Genomic DNA, 13,084 nt, shown 5'->3' on the forward strand with positions numbered 1-13,084 from the left:
CATCTCATCAGTCATAGTTTTGCAGATTTTTTGAGTTTGAATTCGTGAGGGCCGTTCTTCTTTACAAATGTTCTTTTCACAAATGTTAATACACATTTCTTCTCTTTCTAAATGAAATGGAGCTTAAGCTGTCTACGAGACATGTTATTAATAGTGCTGAGTAATTTCTTGGCCAATACACCGTAGAAATTAAACAGGTTGTGTTTCCTTTTTTATTTATTTTCTTTCATTGTGTTTAAGGACAGACCACATGTTGCACATGAATTTGCATGAATAGAACTGGTAATATTTTAACATAATTTCAAATGTGTTAGTATAACTAAGCACTGTGGTGTTTAAGGAAATGGGAGGGGAAGTATACACATAAAGTACTATAGCTCCTGAAGGACAGAAAAAGGAAAATTTCTGGGTACTACCCCTTCGTCATCTGGCGCACAGATGTATTTTCATCTGAAATCCAGAAGGGACATTCCTGCTTTGCTGTAATGCATTGCTGGATCCAAAAAATGGTTCAAATGGCTCTGAGCACTATAGGACTTAACATCTGAGGTCACCAGTCCCCTATAACTTAGACCTACGTAAGCATAACTAACCTAAGGACATCATACACAACCATGCCCGAGGCAGGATTTGAACCTGCGACCGCATCGGTCGCGAGGTTCCAAACTGAAGCCCCTAGAACCGCTAGGCCACACCGGATGACAGCTCGATCCCAGATTTTATAATTTATGATTCTGTACTACACTACTTGTACCCAGCTCGTGGTCTTGAGGTAGCGTTCTCGCTTCCCGCGCACGGGGTCCCGGGTTCGACTCCCGGCGGGGTCAAGGATTTTCCTTGCCTCGAGACCACTGGGTGTTGTTGTGTCGTCTTCATCATCATCATTTATCCCCATTACGGTCGGAGGAAGGCAATGGCAAACCACATCCGCTACGACCTTGCCTAGTCGGTGGTGTGAATCTCCCGCATCGTCCCCTACGCTCCTCGAAGTATGGGACCTCTCATCATCACTACACTACTTTACATAACTACAGTATACGGAACTACACTACACTACGAAGAACAACACTACTCTACGCGGTACTACTTTACTTGGTATCAGAACCAAAATACATTTTTCATTTGTCTGGACAGTTAGCTTCCCAGAGCGCAACGGTAGAGTTCAGGGCTCACAGGGCTGTGCTGGTGTGCAACATAAGATGCAGATATTAGCAGAGGGCTGTCAAGGTGTCAGGAAAGCCCTCCTGGTCCTGCCAGAGGCTCATATCCTCACTGCTTCCGGAAGATTATTCCAGGTTAATGTTCTGCCTTAGTGTATGGTCGCATGTCTCTCAGCCATGTAAGTTTGCAGTTCATAAGCTGATTTTTCACCTGTTAACGAGTTCAGCTTATGACACAGTTCCTCGACGTTTATTGTATTATAGACTATTGTATTACCAAAGACGTACTGTCCTGGTCTGTAGCATCTTGTCTAATGACACACTACCCAACTAGATGGTGTGGGATGTCGGCTGCTCCACATCATCCCCAGTATCTGTGGTGCGTTTTCCTACGCTTAGCAAGTAGCTGGTGTATGCGTTACGTCCTGACAGGTAGTGTGGAGCTCCCTAGATCAGAAGGAAGTATGACATTCTGGTTCATTCTTTTATTTTGGGGATGAAACCGCTTAGATCTTGTAATACTTACATCGATTAGAAGTAGGTTTATATTATGTAACTGTGTATCTACAATTATGAAGTGTGTATTTTATTTATTTCAACTCCTTTATAAGTGACAAGAAAATTAGAGTTTTGTATTGTATATATGAAAAAAGCAAAACGATATGTAAAATGATAAATTATTATAATATGTGTTTGTTTAGAAATGGAGTGAAAATCAGCATTGGCCGTATTTTGTTGTTTTATGTGATCGCTCTAAGCTTGTGGTTATAGCTTCATACCAGTACCTACCAGTTTTAATTGTATATGACAGCACTGAGGATAATCACTAAGCGACCGAAAATCGATTGTGCTGACAATAAAACAACAAAATACGGCCAATGCTGATTTTCCTTCCAATTCTATCCACTATTAGGTCGTGGTGCACACAACACGCCATGGAGTCGCCAATCAATGTGTATGCTTATAAAAGGAAAATATTTATTGAAGGCTGGTTCATGCTTAGGGCACTTGTATTTGTAACATTTAAGAGTGCATTGTGGTACGATCTTATTGCATTTAGTGACAGCTGAAAGCTTCTTTGGCTAGTTAGGATTTTAATGCCTCCCTTACAGACTATCGATTTTAATGCCTCCCTGACAGACTATTTCTACATATGCAAAAAAAGTTTTGCTTTTGTCGATGTTAAAACTGCGGTACCTATACACTTTTCTGTTCACATGTTTGTCATTTATTCGGATTATGGGAATTGACGCTCCTGATAATATTCCTTTTAGCGATATGTAAACTAAAATGAGATTTTCGCTCTGCAGTGGAGCGTGCACTGATATGAAACTTTCTGGCAGATTAAATCCGTTTGCCGCACCGAGATTCTAACTCGGGATCTTTGCCTTTCGTGGGCAAGTCCCCTACCGACTGAGCTACCGAAGCACGACTCGCGATCCGTCCTCACAGCTTCAATTCCGTCAGAAGGTAGGAGACGAGGTAGTGGCACTTGCCCGCGAAAGGAAAAGGTTCCGAGTTCGAGTCTCGGTCCGTCACACAGTTTTCATCTGCCAGGAAGTTTCGACATGTAATCTGTTTTGTGTGCTGTTTCCTTTAGTTGGCTTTACACGCGCCCGTTAATTATCAACTATTTTCCTCTAACTTAGCCCTTGGTTTGGTGGATAATATAATTATAGATCGTCTGCGTAGGCGGTACAGCTTCTAGTGTTCATGATACTCTGAAACGTTCTCAGTAAATGACTCTATCCCAACATTCCAGAACTTAGGGCTACAAACAGAGCCCTGTAGTTAGCGCTTTGTGATGTATACACAGTTTTCTTTCCGGGAGACTCTAATTGCAACTGACAGTTCCACTCTGCCTGTCATTTGAATAGGGCAGGCCACCATAAGCCATCAAGCGTCTCACCTATATTAATCATTATGCTTATAACGTCTGAGGTGTTCACAATATTCATTGCTAGATTTATCACATCCCTTTCCTGAAATCGTGCTGCAGGGGCCTCGGACCCACTTAAATCGTTCCGCACGCATACTCCCAGATATCTTACAGAAGTAACTGCTACCAGTGTTTGTTCCGCTATCATATAATCATACAATAAAGGATCCTTCTTTCTATGTATTCGCAATACATTACATTTGTCTACGTTAAGGGTCAGTTGGCACTCCCTGCACCCAAGTGCCGATCCGCTGCAGATCTTCCTGCATTTCGCTGCAATTTTCTAATGCTGCAACTTCTCTGTATACTACAGCATCATTCGCGAAAGTCGCATGGAACTTCCAACACTATTTACTAGGTCATTCATATATATTGTGAAAAGAAATGGCCCCATAACACTCCCCTGTGGCAAGTCAGAGGTTACTTTAATGTCTGTATATGTCTCTCCATTGATAACAACATGCTGTGTTCTGTTTGCTAAAAACTCTTCAATCCAGCCACACAGCTGGTCTGATATTCCGTAGGCTCTTACTTTGTTTATCAGGCGACAGTGCGGAACTGTATCGAACGCCTTCCGGAAGTCAAGGAAAATGGCATCTACCTGGGAACCTGTATCTAATATTTTCTGGGTCTCATGAACAAATAAAGCTTGTTGGGTCTCACACGATCGCTGTTTCCGGAATCCATATTGATTCCTACAGAGTAGATTCTGGGTTTCCAAAAACGACATGATACTCGAGCAAAAAACATGTTCTAAAATTCTACAACAGATCGACGTCAGAGATATGGGTCTATAGCTTTGTGCATCTGATCAACGACCCTTCTTGAAGACTGGGACTACCTGTGCTCTTTTCCAATCATTTGGAACCTTCCGTTCCTCTAGAGACTTGCGGTACACGGCTGTTAGTAGGGGGGCAAGTTCTTTCGCGTACTCTGTGTAGAATCGAATTGGTATCCCGTCAGGTCCAGTGGACTTTCTTCTGTTGAGTGATTCCAGTTGCTTTTCTATTCCTTGGACACTTATTTCGATGTCAGCCATTTTTTCGTTTGTGCGAGGATTTAGAGAAGGAACTGCAGTGCGATCTTCCTCTGTGAAACAACTTTGGAAAAAAGGTGTTTAGTATTTCAGCTTTACGCGTGTCATCCTATGTTTCACTGCCATCATCATCCCAGAGTGTCTGGATATGCTGTTTCGATCCGCTTACTGATTTAAAGTAAGACCAGAACTCCCTAAGATTTTCTGTCAAGTCTGTACATAGAATTTTACTTTGGAATTCACTGAACGCTTCACGCATAGCTCTCCTTACGCTAGCTTTGATATCGTTTAGCTTCTGTTTGTCTGGTGATAGTTCTTTGTGTCTTCCACCGTCCTATAGTCTGACAACTGAGTTTTCAGTAGGTACTGTGCTGTATCCCAGACTGTTGCCATTGTGCCATCGGATCGCCTCAGAGTTGATAATACGAGTGTGATCGACTCTTCTTTGCTGCAGGTTTGTATAGAAGAGCCAAACATGAGTTACCATTTAGTCCTTAACTTAATTTTTGTATAGTTGTTTGGTGTAATAGTTCTTTATATTGTTTAGTGACTGTTCGGTAGAAACTCGGCCTTCTTTACGGTTCTGATTCCGCTAAGGAAGGCCTCAGACCGGACTAGCGGGCGTGATTGCGGGTGTAATGGAGATGTGTTGCAAGTAGGAGCTATATGTATGTATCCAAGTGAATGGATGATAGACTGACCGATGAGGTTCCAATTTGCAGTTGAAGGTATTGATAAGGAATGGTGCATGATGCCTGTAGTAATTATACTGTCATATGTTACATGACACACACATATTCACAGGCTTCAGAGCTCTCCTAAAGTATCTACTTCCATCAAAGGACTTTAACAATGAACACAAGCAACATTTTTTTCTTTATTGAGTTTCTATTCGCCCCGAAGGGGGCGAGCTGGCAGCAGCTTAGCATACAGTTCTTCAGCCTACAGAAATTGTTTTAAAAAGATGAAGATAATAAATAATAAAAACAGGCGATAAAATGGTGGACTTTAAAACATAGAAACAAAGGGATGATGATGCTAATAAAATACATATGAAGCAGACAGGTAAAATAATAGACAGATAATTAAAAAACACGGCGACAGTTTGGTTTCTGATCGCAAGAGACCCAGCGACAGCATGATTTCTATTCGCAACACTGAACATTGAACATGAACTTGAACACTGCACTAAAAAGTTGGCAAATATGACATACCACAGCCGAGGGTACGTGGGGGGAACCTGGACAGATGATGGGAAAATAAAAAGGGGGGAAGGAGAGTAAAAACGAAGGGGGAGAGGGGGAAAGGAGCCGATGAAGGACGAGGACCCATAAGAGGGTGGGGTGGTGACAGGGAGTGAGGAAAGGCTGAGGAGGGGACGAGGGAGGTAGGGAGAGGGTAGGTGGGGAGAAAACAGGATGGAAGGTGGGGAAAAGGAAGCCCAGGGAAAGGATAGAGGAAAGGAGGGGGGTCTGGATCAGATTTGATAGGAGGGATAAATGGAGGGACAGAGGGCATCATCCAGGAGGGTGAGTTGATGGAAGCCACTGTGGGAAAGGAGATGAAGGATGTAGAGATGGAGGGTAGAGGGGGGAACACAACAATGGCAGGAGGTGGGGATGGGAGAGGAGAGAGGGGGATCAAGGTGGCGGGAGGTGTAGAGTATGCGGAGATGTTCGAGGAATAGGAGCAGATGGGGGAAAGGAATGAGGTCATAGAGGATCCGCACGGGGGACAGGAGGCACATACGCTCAACGATCTGGAGGGCCAGAGAATTTGGGGGGGGGGGGGGGCAGATATCCAGGCAGGACTGGCATAACAGAGGATGGGATGGATTAAGGATTTGTAGGTGTGGATGATAGTAGAGAGGTGCAACCCCCATATCTGGCCAGAGAGGAGTTTGAGGAGTCAGAGGCGGTTGTGGGCTTGGGATTGGATGGAGCGGAGATGAGGGATCCAGGTGAGGTGACGGTCAATGATGAGGCCAAGGTAGGTGAGGGTGGGGGAGAGGCGGACAGGACGGATGCAAACAGTAAGGGGGAAATCCAGGAGCCGGAAGGAGCGAGTGGTACGACCTACGATGAGTGGCTGGGTCTTGGAAGGATTCATTTTCAGGAGCCAATGGTTCACAAACTACAGTCTACAGTTATGTCAAGAACATCTTATCAAGAAACTTCACAGATAATCAAAAGACATGGGTACTTATGGTTATTTTGTTACAAACTAGAAATAAGTAATTGATGTACCTGTGGAGATGTTTGTTACTTCCAATATTTTCGTACCAAGCGTGTCAATGCGAAATAAAATAAGCAACGCGTGAATACTGCAGTGGTGCTCGGTGTTGCCAACAGATGTCAGCTCAAGACGCTGCCTCAGGAAATATGGTGATCCTTTTAGCACCGTCTCTTATCGTCGTCTACAGTTCGTGATTGGCCGAAAACGACTCGCATTGGCGGCGTACGGTTAGGTTCACCTTCGTTGCTCTGGGTCTTAAAGACAGTAGGATGCTTCTGCAGGAAATTTTAAACCCTCTGACGTCCTAAGAAGTGTTGGGAAAGCCTTGTCTTGTGCCGCCTGCAACGCTCGCACAAATTCGTCGGCTTTGTTGTCAACATCGAAACCACTTCTTTGCAGTGATTGTATCCTGAAGTCTTCGTTTTAAAGTTCCCTGCTAGCTCTGCGTTGATTACATGCTCGTTCGGGGTGGATGTTAGCAGTCTAATTCATTATTGTGAAATAAATGTGAACTAGTAAAATAAATGAGTTTATGTTTACTAATTGTAAGTAGGTCACAGACTAGTTTGCAATTTGATCGCTGACTTTCGAGTCTGAAAGGGTAATATCTAAGTTCGTTGCCGCACCTGCGCCATTTTCGAAATTAGGAGGTTTGAGAGAGGAGGTTCTTGTATAGCATCCTGAAGTCAGTGTCCTCCTGCTGCTACGTCGTAATGAGAATTTCGCTTTTTCATCGATTACGAGAATGTGTGGTCTGGTTATCAAAACGCCAAATTAATGTGGCCAGGACAGTTCTTTCGAAACATACAGTGCACATCACCAACAAAAATAGAACAGTTGAAAAGACAGCCCCAACATTCACTCCCACAAAACAGTACGTAAAATACTACATTAGTCAATGTGCTACAGATGCCATCTCGTTTCTGTAAGTCTGTTTCAAGTAAGGCTAAACACTTCCTTGCCTGCAGCACTACATTAGATGAATTGCTCGCTCCCATGTCTCCGTGAAATGCAAGGGGCAAAATAATCCACTTAAATATGAACGCTCCGGATGCTGTAGGTTTTTCCTTGATGGCGAACTGACAGTCTGGAATTTTATCACGTCTAGTTTGTTTTGTGAGGTATAAGATGTACAGCCTCCATTCGTCGTGACCAGACTGTTGAGTCCTCTGACGAAAGTTATCAAGCTTACAGAGCCGTCCGAATGCACTCTGGAAGATTGAGATCTTCGTCAGTGCCAACTACACGTTAGCTATCTGAAGGCGCGCAAACAGGCGCTACATCTTTCTTCGTCTCACGTCTCTTTATTTTACGCTTACATCCAGTACCCGCGCGTAGAGAAATAATACAAGCGTAATAGATCCTTCTTTCAAAATGTGCCATATATTCATAGCAATATCGTTACTGGTATTCTCTTACGACTGTCACTACAAGAAAAAACCACATAAATGAGATTTACATCAGCAGTAAGCAAGTGTTGTAACTGCTGCATGCAAATATGACGCACAGGGATTCCCTTGACATATAGTATCATACGTAGTTTTAGTCAGAACGGCTACCCAACCATCGAACTGTGAGTGGTTAGATGGAATTAACTGACATTTTCAACCTAATATCTGCCTGAAACGTTCTTCTCAGCACATAACTTGTCTTCAGAGTAGCTGAATGACTTACAGATATTGAAAGTAATGAGAGGCTGGAATCACAATTGAAATTATCATTAAAACACAATGTAAAGTTAATGTAATCATTTCAGAGTCAAGTAGCAGTTTTCTCAGTACCAATAAACATTTTCACTTTACGTTTATGTCACGGTTATGACTGGAAAAAAACGAAAGATATTTGTATCGTAAGATATCCGCTATTAAGTTAGAATAGGTGTAATGAGATGAAAATTAAGGGAGGAACGTTGGGGTTTAACGGCCTTCGACATCGAGGTCATTAGAGACGAAGCACACCCTCGGAAGGCTTAACGGATGCGGATGGAAATCGGCCGTGCCCATTCACAGGAACCATTCCGGGATTTGCCTGGAACCGTCTGGGAAATAGTGGAAAAGCTAAATCTGAATGTTCTGACGCAGATTTGAGCCGTCGTCCTCCCGAACGGGAGTCCATTGCGCTAAGCACTGCGCAACATTGCTCGGTTGGTCAAGCACGAAGATAAACAGCAGAAATTCTCGCCATGCGTTGGCGGGCCTTATCTTGCTGAAATGTAAGCTCAGAACGGCTTGTCATAAAGGACAATAAAATGGATTTCTGCTGTATGTGTGCTACAGATGACAACCAAAGGAATCCTGCTATGGAATTAAATAGCACTAAGGCCGTATGATTGGCGACTGTCAGCCCGGTATTTCATAGCTGTTTGTGCCGTTTCCAGATAGAATAATCTACGCCCCGTTTTGTTGCCCTTCATGGAAAGCCATCACGGCTTATATTCCAGGCAGATAATGCCCACCCGCACGCGGCGTGAGTTTCTACTGCTTTAATTCGTGCTTGTCGGATCAACCTTGGCCAGAAAATTCCAGTTTTTCTGAAATTGTCATCATTTGTATGTCTATACACATACATTCATGTTCAGGAAAAAACAGAGCACCTTGAACGACTACAGATACGAGGTTCATTTTCACGGGAGATGTACACTAGTATGCTGTGCAAAACTGATTAGCTTTTACGTAGCATCGACGTGTTTAAGGCCCAAATGGCGTCGTGTGGTACAGCCATTCACCTGGTTTCAAAGTTCATCTCTGGTCATTGGCACTGGGTCACAGGGCTGCACCCCTCGTTTCACTGTATCCCACACATCTCCGATTGGCGACAAGTCTGGTGCTCTGACGGGCCAGACCAAAAGGCTGACATCCAGTGACACCAAGAAGGCACGTTTTCGTGCAGAAACATGTCGTCGTGCAATGTTGTTGTTGTTGTTGTGGTCTTCAGTCCTGAGATTGGTTTGATGCAGCTCTCCATGCTACTCTATCCTGTGCAACCTGCTTCATCTCCCAGTACCTACTGCAACCTACATCCTTCTGAATCTGCTTAGTGTATTCATCTCTTGTTCTCCCTTTACGATTTTTACCCCCCCCCCCCCCCCCCCCCCCGTGCTGCCTCCAATACTAAATTGGTGATCCATTAGTCCTACCAACAGATCCCTTCTTATAGTCAAGTTGTACCACAAACTCATCTTCTCCCCAATTCCATTCAATACCTCCTCATTAGTTATGTGATCTACCCATCTAATCTTCAGCGTCCTTCTGCAGCACCACATTTCGAAACCTTCTATTCTCTTCTTGTCTAAACTATTTATCGTCTACGTTTCACTTCCATACCTGGCTACACTCCATAGAAATAATTTCATAAATGACTTCTTGACACTTAAATCTATACTCGATGTTAACAAATTTCTCTTCTTCAGAAACGCTTTCCTTGTCATTACCAGTCTACATTTTATATCCTCTCTACTTCGACAATCATCAGTTATTTTGCTCCCCAAATAGCAAAACTTCTTTACTACTTTAAGTGTCTCATTTCCAAATCTAATTCCCTCAGCATCACTCCTTTTAATTCGACTACATTCCATTTCCCTCGTTTTGCTTTTGTTGGTGTTCATCTTATACCATCCTTTCAAGACACTGTCCATTCTGTTCAACTGCTCTTCCAAGTCCTTTGCTGTCTCTGACAGAATCACAATGACATCGGCGAACCTCAAAGTTCTTATTTCTTCTCCATGGATTTTAATACCTCCACCGAATTTTTCGTTTGTTTCCTTTACTGCTTGCTCAATATACAGATTGAATAACATCGGGGAGAGGCTACAACCCTGTCTCACTCCCTTCCCAACCACTGCTTCCCTTACATGCCCCTGGACTCTTATAACTGCCATGTGCTTTCTGTACGAATTGTAAATAGCCTTTTTCTACCTGTATTCTAGACAAAATTGTGAAAAGCTTTCTCTAAGTCTACAAATCCTACAAACGTAGGTTTGCCTTTTCTTAATGTAGCTTCTAAGATAAGTCGTAGGGTCAGTATTGCTTCACGTGTTCCAATATTTCTACGAATCCAAACTAATCTTTCCCGAGGTCGGCTCCTACCAGTTTTCCATTCGTTTGTAAAGGATTCGAGTTAGTATTTTACAGCCGTGACTTATTAAACTGACAGTTCGATAATTTACACATCTGTCAACACCTTGTTTCTTCGGTATTGGAATTATTATATTCTTCTTGAAGTCTGAGGGTATTTCGCCTGTCTCATACATTTTGCTCTCCAGATGGTAGAGTTTTGTTAGGCCTGCCTCTCCCAAGGCCGTCAGTAGTTCTAATGGCATGTTGTGTACTCCCGGGGCCTTGTTACAACTTAGTTCTTTCAGTGCTCTGTCAAACTCTTCACGCAGTATCATATCTCCCATTTCATCTTCATCTACATCCTCTTCCATTTGTATAATATTGCCCTGAAGTACATCGCCCTTGTATAGACACACTATATACTCCAGCCAACTTTCTGATTTCCCTTCTTTGCTTAGAACTGGGTTTCCATGTGAGCTCTTGATATTAATGCCAGTGGTTCTCATTTCTCCAAACATCTCTTTAATTTTCCTGTAGGCAGCATCTATCTTACCCCTAGTACATTTGTCCTCTAGTCATGCCTGCTTAGCCATTTTGCACTTCCTGTGGATCTCATTTTTGAGACGTTTGTATTCCTTTTTGCCTGCTTCATTTGCTGGATTTTTATATTTTCTTCTTTCATTAATTAAATTGAATATTTCTTCTGTTACCTTAGGATTTCTACTAGCCCTCGTCTTTTTACCTACCTGATCCTCTGCTGCCTTCACTACTTCATCCCTCAAAGCTACCCATTCTTCTTCTACTGTATTTCTTTCTCCCATTCTTATCAATTGTTCTCTTATGCTCTCCCTGAAACTCTGTACAACCTCTGGTTTAGTCAGTTTATCGAGGTCCCGTCTCCTTAAACTCTCAACTTTTCGCAGTTTCTTCCGTTTTAATCTACATTTCGTAACCAATAGATTGTGGTCAAAGTCCACATCTGTCCCTGGAACTATCTTACTGAAAAATGGCGTCTGTGGTGCGGAAAGGCCATGGCTACTGGTCGCAGGGAGTCATTCACGTAGGTCACATTGGTTGCAATACCCTGGCCACACACCAACTGCGACTTGCGACCGTGCCCAATAGCACCATACATTATAGGGCCTTCAGCTGGAACTGTATGTCTTGCAGGAATGCAGTCACTGTGATGCCCCCTCCCTGTCTGCAGCAAACCAAAATTCGGCTATCATTTTCAAACAAACAGAACCTGGATTCGTCGGCAAACACTATCTGCTGCCATACTTGATCCCAGTGACGTCGTTCTACACACTACTGCCGTCTACCGTGTTTCTGCACGTTCGTCAAAGGTAAGCGAAGAAGTGGGCGTACTCCATCCCGTAATAAACGGCGACGGATTGTCGTCCAACTACTCCACTGTTGCTCCAGAACCGGGCAGGACGCAGATCTGTCCTGCAGCGCCACTCGTGTGAGGTGTCGGTCTTCTCAGGGAGTGGTCTGGGTGGTGCAACCCGACCCATCTCGTTGTGTCCTATAGCCTTCCGTGAACCATTCGGCGCACACCCTTTGACCTGCCGAAACACTTCGTCCCACACGAGCAGCAATTTTCTGGATGGATACATCACATTCTCTCAAGCCAATAATGAGCCCTCTTTCACACTCACTGATAAGACGATACGGTTCGCGGATACGTCTGGGAGGCTTCCTGCACGGCTGCTCTAGTCACACTGTTTTAATTTCGCTGTATGGCGACAAAGAGAGCAGCAGGCCCATTTTATCGGAAGGTGGTGTTGCGCCGCCAGATCGATATTGACCTTGATCCGTGCGCCCACATGGTTTAAATGCTAATCATTTCTGCCGAACATACTACATATTTTGCTGACGTGTAGCTTTGTATAGAAGTGTAACGCAACCAATGAGAATAGAAGCTCTCTAAAATTGGTCTTCCCAAAGAATGCTGAAAGTATATGGGTAGATTGAGTAACGAGTGTAGGGTGCACTGAACACAATTACCGGGAAAAAGGTTTGGCACATTCTGACTAAAGAAGAGATCGAGTAAACATCTTATAATCAAGAAAACTCAGTTTGGTACACGAAGTCAGTGCAAGGGATAAAAATTAGGGAGACGAAGGAAGATTTAAATGGATATAAGCTGCCCTCTCGCGGAGGCGAAAAAAGTTGCACAGGACAGACTAACATGGAAAGCTGCTTCAAAACAGTCTTCATATTGAAGTCTACAATAACATTAAACGTATCCAGAAATACTGACTCATATTATTCGCTGCCTGAATCTAATTATCGATTCACGGAAAGAATCAGGCATGCTACTTGTGTTTCAGTGAACTTTACTGATTCTATTAACAAGCAGCGACCTTCATTTCTTGCAGATTTTCTCGAGGCTGTGACTGATCTTATATTAGAATAAAAATATAAAACTTTTAATTATATATTATTTACACTAGAGGAGAAGCTACACTTCTATCTTTATTTTTCCTCACAATTTCTTAGGAAGAAAATGTTCCAAACTCGAAATAAAGAGATAAAATTCTCTGGAAAGGGAAGGCAACATTTGGAAAAAAATATTCATAGAATGGACTATGGTTTCACGCGGTAATATCGATGTACTACTAGATATGAACAAGCAGTTGGACGTGATCTCTCA

The sequence above is a fragment of the Schistocerca gregaria genome, chromosome 7 (assembly GCF_023897955.1).
Source record: "Schistocerca gregaria isolate iqSchGreg1 chromosome 7, iqSchGreg1.2, whole genome shotgun sequence".
Taxonomy (NCBI): Eukaryota; Metazoa; Arthropoda; class Insecta; order Orthoptera; family Acrididae; genus Schistocerca; species Schistocerca gregaria.